At 37.0% G+C, this 7,571-nt stretch overlaps 1 pseudogene; it reads left to right on the top strand.

Moving 5' to 3' along the window:
• Positions 1-5,085: 5,085 nt before the first annotated feature.
• On the top strand, positions 5,086-7,126 carry LOC129016911 (zinc finger protein 816-like; annotated as a pseudogene).
• Positions 7,127-7,571: the final 445 nt, after the last annotated feature.

Here is a 7,571-nt window from a genome sequence, read left to right as displayed (position 1 = left end):
TTAGATCAATGGATTAGTGGCAAAAATAATTATTTTATAAAGGCTGAAAGGGTATCATGTAAAACTAGCATAACTATTTTTGATAATTACTCCTAGAATGAGGAAAACAAAAATGTCTTCATGTCAGTCTTCAGATAATAGCCAAAGCTTAAATGTAAAAAGGGGGAAATAACATCACACTTCTTGTTAACTCTTGTTAACTATTCTTTAGTTTGGAAAATATTGTTATTTTGTTTAATAAAAGTATTGTTTATATTTATGTTCAATGGGTTTTTCATTATTTTAAAATTAACATTTTTAAAATCTCAGCTTTAATTTTTATTGTGGTAAATATTGATGAATATAACCAATATTAAGAAAAAAGATCTTAGGTTCCCTCAATAATTGTTAAGGATATAAAAATGTGGCCTTCAGGCTAAAAAGTTTGAGAGTTGTTCTACTACAATCATATAGTCATCTCCTAAATTATGACTTGAGTTTTCTCATCGCTCCAGAACTTTTCCTCATGTTCCAGGACACCACCTAGGTAACTACTATTCTGACTTCTATCACAATATATTATTTTTTGTTTTTTTTTGAACTTCAGGTAAAATTACATACTTTTAAAAACCAGTTGATAATTTTTATCATTAATAAAATGTATTATTTTCAAAAATTAAACTATATGTACATTTTTAGGATTAACTTCCTTGATCATAGTGTTGTATTGTTTTAATTATTTTCTGGCTTTATTTTGCTGAGCTTTGATTTCTTGAAATTTGAATGCAAACGTTTTACATCTGTATTTGTAAAATAAATGGTTATATAATTTTCCTTATTTTGTACTGTCTTTGTAATTTTTTAGTATTAAGGCTGTATGATCTCAGTAAAGTAAATACATTTCTTTTATGTTTATATTCCTTCCTTAAGCACAATAAAATTTATTCATTATGTTGCATGTCAGTAGTTCATTTTTTGTGTTAGTTTATAACACTACTAGAAGTTCATAATACTGCTACCAGGTAGTATTAATTGTGTGAATATACCATCATATGTTTACCAGTTCCCCTGTTAATTAACATTGCATCTTGGTTGTTTTTGGGTTTTGGCTAATATGAATACCACTGTCATGAACATTCTGTACAGTTATTTTGTGAACATGTGCACTAATTTATGTTGGACATATGCATAGGAGTGTTATTGTTGGATTACAGAAGAGGCATCTATTTAACTTAGTAAGAAGTGACTAAACACTTTTCCAAAGTGGTATACCATTTTAGGATAGCAATACATGAAAGTTGCTTTTGCTTCACATTCTAGTTAATATTCTAGTGGCCTTATGATAGTATCTTATTGTAGTTGTAATTCCCAAAGAAATAATGGTGCTGAAAACTTTTTCAAATATCTATTGGCCATTTGGATATCTTCATTGGTGAAGTATTCATTTCAGTATTTTGACTTTTTAAATTATTTTGGAAAGGAGAGGGTGGAGTTTGTCATTTTCTTATAGATTTGCAACTGTTGCTTTACTCTGGATGTAAAAACACAGAGAAATCCTTAAAATCTGGGTTTCCAGTGAGATGAAGAATATGTTGTTTCACTACATTAACTGTTTTACACATAAAAGAAGTGCATATGATGTCATGTTGCATACCTTAAATATGCATAATAAAATATCTTTAAAAATAAATTTTTAAGAACAAGAAAATAATTTTTTAAAAAATTTGACACATCATTAGAAAAATAGTATGGTATATGGGTTATAAAACAGCTACATTTTTCCCCTGTATTTGTATCCTATGTTATGTAATTTTTCTGTTCTCCCATATAGCATCTGCACTCACACTCCCTGACTCTTGTCCTTGTTTCTATGCTCAGCTACATAATTTATTTTGGTTAATGGGATATTAGCAAATATGGCGTAACTAGAGGCTTAAAAAATTGCTTACAAGTTTCCCCTTTCTCTCTTTTCACTGATTCCTTCCTAAAAACATGCCTGGGATTGCCTTCTGGAGGATGATATATGAGGAGCAGTGCTATGTCAGTGTAGTCATCACAGCCAATGATCTCTCTGAGCAGGTAACAGCCAACCAACCCTCAAACATGTGAGACAGCACAGGCAAAATTAACAAAGCCTACTTTACCAAACCACAGCTGACTGCAAATACGTGAGTAAACCCAGACTAGGTAATCACTCTGCCAATCCACTACTGCGAGGTAAATACTTAATTATTTTATTAAGCCACTGGGTTTTGTGGTTTTTTGTTATGCAACACGATTGTTGCAATAGATAATTGATTCACGGGGGCAAATGATTTCATAAAAGGAATTTACACAAATAATGCAGAAAGTATTTAAATGTATTAGTAACCAGGACAATTTAAAGTCGATCAATAATGATACAGCTTTTCTCACTCATTATATTGGCAAATACTTTACGTTTAAAAATATGCAACATAGCCCAGAGAAATGAATACAATAGTGGGACTATAGCTTGTTATGTCTTTTCTGGAAGGAAAATAGACAATATACAAACATTTAAAATATGCATTCTGAGGCAGACTGCTCAGCCAAAATCAGGTGGGAGCCTAGAAAGGCTCCCTAATGAGGTGATAAAGTAAGTGAGTGACCCCTAGTGGTACACATTCCCACCATGGACTGCTGCAATCTTAGCCACCAGAAAGCCTCTTAACCCCTGCATGCCCTAAGAAAAATGTAGGGAGCCTGGAGCTCACACACTCCCTGAGTTGTAAGCATCTACAGCAATGCATCATTTTGAGTGTAGCCCACACCAGAGTACGTCCTGTCTTGTGTCCCAACAGCCTCTGCACTTCTACATTCCTAGATGCCTGCATGCCGATGATGGCTATTGTTGCCAGGGCCAAAGTATAAGCCATTGGCAGCAAGCCCCACCACCCCTGGCAGCAGGACCACCATGTGTTTATATGTGCCCTGAGGAAAGGCTACCCTACTTGCAGCTGCCACCTAAGGCCAAAGCATGTGCTCCTCAGCTGCTTGTTTATGGCTGCTGCTACTGAAAGCAACCTTATACTCTCCAGCAAAAGGGGCGCACCATAGCTGCTGCCACTCCCACCTAAGTATTTCACTGGGGGTGTGGAGATCACCTTGTTCCTGCCTACCACAGCCAGCACCTATGTGTATCACCAGAAGGCCTAAGGATAGTTCCACCTGGTTTAGCTCTGCTACCTCCCAACCACTGCCCAGTTCCCTAGAACATTCCTGAAGCCTAGGGATCACCCTAACTGTAACCCACTGTTAGGACCTGAACACTCTGACTGGGGCCTGAGGACAAGCTGACTCAACCTGCCATGCCACAATCTGCACTAACCTGTATGTATCACCTGCAGCCTGGGGATTGTCCCATCAACCCCACTAAATCTACTACAAACAAACAACAATGTGAAATGCATGGGAGACAGAGGATTGTCCTGTGACTGCTACCACCACTGTCCATGCCAATCCCACTTCCCAGGGTTTCAAGAACACACCAACCAACCCGACCTATTGTTGCCACTGCTGGCACCAACCAAGCTGCCTGGAAACCTAAGAATCGGCACACCTGGACCCATTAACACCAGGGCCAGCATACAGTGTCCTGAAGCCCAAGGACAGGCATGCTTGGCCTGCCACCGCCACCACTGGGCCCCAAGGACTGGCCCAACTGATGCCCTATCCCAGCAGAACTTTATAACAGATCCCACTAACAACTGTGCCCTAAGCCACAGAGGAAATCACAGATAACACTGACACTGTTTACAGCTCAATAAATAAACAGAGACTACACTGCTGCACACATCCAGATGCAAAGCCAAAGTGCCCTATACAACGAACACCATGGATACATCTTCAGAAAAATATCCTCCCCTATAAAAGCAAATTTTAAAAATTGGAAGAATTGATAGCTATTCCAGATGTACAGATATCAATGTAAGGACACAGGAAATATTTAAAAAAGCGAGGAAATAAGAAAACTTCAAAGGAACACAATAATTCTCTGGTAACAATTTCCAATGAAAAAGAAATTTCCAAATTTCTAGAAAATAATTTAAAAAATTATATTTAAGAAGCTGAAAGAGATAAAAGAGAACTCAGAAAACAATAAAAATCAGAAAAACAAATCAGGATATGAATAAGAAATTTATCAGAGAGATATATCTATCATTACAAGAACAAAAGAGAAATTCTGGAATTGAAAAATTTGTGTTGAAATACAAAATACATTTAAAAGCTTCAAGATTAGACTAGATTAAGCAGAAGAAAGAATTTCAGAACTTGAAGAACGGTCTTTTCAGTCAGACAAAAATAAAGAAAAAGATATTTACAAAAAATAAAAGAGGCCTACATGACATATGGGACACTACAAAGTGACCAAACATTTGAATTTTCAGTGCCCCAAAAGGCAGAGAGAAAAATGAAAGGGATTGAAAATCTATTCTATAAAATAATATGTGAAAATTTCCCAAGTCTAGCAAGAGATTTACACATCCAGATACAGGAAACTCAGAGATCCTCAAGTCAGCACAATGCAAAAACATCTTCTCCACAGTACACTACAGTCAAAATGTCAAATGTCATAGACAAAGAGAGAATTCTAAAAACAGCAATAGAAAAGCATCTAGTCACTCATTAGGGACCCCCATCAAAGTAACAGCAAATTTCTCAGCAGAAACCTTACAGAGTAGGTGATGAAGGAATTATATATTCAAAGCGATGTAAAAAAATTTAGCCAAAGATACTATAACCAGAAACATTATCCCTTACAAATGAAGAAGAAATAAAGTCTTTCTCAGATAAGCAAAAGCTGTGGGAATTAATCAGAACTATACCAGCCTGACAAGAAATGCTGAAGGGAGTTCTACACTTGGAATAAAAAGAAACAGGTTCTACACCTGGAAGCAAAAGGACAATAACTATTATCATGAAAATCCACAAAAGTGGTGGACTGAAGGTTACACCACAGCTGTATGCTTCCCAGTTCTCTGGTGTTGCTATACTGGCGACATGGGGTCCCCACAGACCTAGAAATTCAGGCCCCTCTTTCTCAACCCAGAGCAAATTGAGAGTCCAATTGATTTCCAAAAACTCATGTTATGTAAGGAAGCCACCAAGAAGAGCAAAGAAAAGGAGCCAGGGATGGCTCTTCCTCAGTGACACTTGACTTTCAGGGATGTGGCTATAAAATTCTCTGTGGAAGAGTGGAAATGCCTGAACCCTGAGCAGGGGGCTTTATACAGGGAAATGATGTTGGAGAACTATAGGAACCTGGAGTCTGTGGATAGCTCTTTAAAATCCATGATGGAGTTCTCATCAATGGGGTAAGGCAATACAGAAGTGTTCCACACAGGGACATTGGAAAGACATGATTTTTGCTTCCCAGAAATCAAGAAAGATATTCATGACTTTGAGTTTCAGTGGCAAGAAATTGAAAGAAATGGCCATGAAGCACCCATGACAGAAATCAAAGAGTTAACTGGTAGTACAGATCGACATGATCAAAAGCACACTGGAAACGAGCCCATTAAAGATCACTTGGATTAAGCTTGGATTAAGCTTTCATTTGCATCTACCTGAACTGTACATATTTCAGACTAAAGGGAAAATTGGTAATCAAGTGGACCAGTCTATCAATGATGCTTCCTCAGCTTCAACATCCCAAATAATTTTTTGTAGGCTCAAAACCCATATTTCTAATAAGTATGGGAATAATTTCCTCCATTCTTCATTATTCACACAAATACAGGAAGTACACATGAAAGAAAAACCTTTCCAATGTAATGAGTGTGGCAAAGCCTTTAATTATAGCTCACACTTAAGGAGACATCACATAACCCATTCAGGAGAGAAACAATATAAATGTCATATACGTGGCAAAGTCTTTCCACAGAAGCAATACCTTGCATGCTACCATAGAGTTCATACTGGAGAGAAACCTTAGAAGTGTAATGAGTGTGGCAAGACCTTCAGTCAGAAGTCTTACCTTCAATGCCATCATAGACTTCATACTGGACAGAAACCTTACAAATGTGAAGAATGTGACAAAGTTTATAGTTGCAGATCACAAATTAAAACACATAGGAGAATTCATACTGGAGGAAAAAGCATACAAATGTAAGGTTCGTGACAAGGCTTTCTGGGATAATTCATGCCTTTCACGCCATAAGAGAGTTCACATTGGAGAGAAACCTTACACATGTAATGAATGTGACAAGGCTTTTAGTAGAAAAGCACACCTTGCACTTCATCATAGACTTCATACTGGAGAGAAACCTTAAGGTTTGTGACAAGGTTTTTTGGCATGACTCATGTCTTGTACAACATCAGAGACTTCATACTGGAAAGAAACCTTACAAGTTTAATGAGTGTGGCAAGGCCTTCACTTGAAATTCAGCCCTTGTAATGCATAAGGCAATTCACACTGGAGAGAAACCTCACACATGTAATGAATGTAGCAAGGCTTTTAGTAGAAAAGCAAACCTTGCACTTCATCGTAGACTTCATACTGGAGAGAAACCTTACAAGTGTGAAGAATGTGACAAAGTTTACAGTTGCAGGTCACACCTTGAAAGACATAAAAGAATTCATACTGGAGAAAAACCATACAAATGTAAGGTTTGTGACAAGGCTTTCCAGAGGGATTCATGCCTTGCACAACATCAGAGCGGTTCATACTAGAGAGTTCATACTGGAGAGAAACCTTACAGATGTAATGAATGTAGCAAGGTTTTCAGTCAAAAAGGAAACCTTGCATGTCATTATAGACGTCATACTGGAGAGAAACTTTACAAGTGTAATGAGTGTGGCAAGACTTCAGTCAGAAGTCATTTCTTATAGGCCATCGTAGACTTCATATTGGAGAGAAACATTACAAGTGTAATGAGTGTGGCAAGACCTTCACTTGAAATTCAGCCCTTGTAATTCATAAGGCAATTTATACTGGAGACAAATCTCACAAGTATAATGAATGTGGCAAAGTTTTTAATCAACAATCAAATCTTGCACAACATTAGAGAGTTCATACTGGAGAGAAACCTTACAAGTGTAATGAGTGTGGCAAAGCCTTTAGTGGGCAGTCTACACTTATTCATCATCAAGCAATCCATGGTATAGGGAAACTTTACAAATGTAATGATTCTCACAAAGCCTTCAGTAATGCCACAACCTTTGCAAATCATTACAGAATCCATAATGAAGAGAGATCTTACAAGTATAGTAAATGTGGCAAATTTTTCAGACATCGTTCATACCTTGCAGTTCATTGGTGAACTCATGCTGGAGAGAAACCCTACAAATGTAATGATTGTGGAAAGGTCTTCAGTCAAGCTTCATCTTATGCAAAACATAAGAGAATTCATACAGGAGAGAAACCTCAAGTGTGATGACTGTAGCAAAGTCTTGACTTCATGTTCACACAGCATTAGACTTCAGAGAATCTATACTGGACAGAAATCTTACAAATGTCATATGTATGGCAAGGTCTTCAGTCCGAGGTTAATCCTTGCAGAACATCAGAAAATTCATTTTTCAGATAATTGTTCCAAATACAATGACTATAGCAAATCATGAAGCTTTAA

This window comes from Pongo pygmaeus, chromosome 19 (assembly GCF_028885625.2).
Source record: "Pongo pygmaeus isolate AG05252 chromosome 19, NHGRI_mPonPyg2-v2.0_pri, whole genome shotgun sequence".
Classification (NCBI taxonomy): Eukaryota; Metazoa; Chordata; class Mammalia; order Primates; family Hominidae; genus Pongo; species Pongo pygmaeus.
This window is presented reverse-complemented; position numbering and strand designations above follow the sequence as displayed.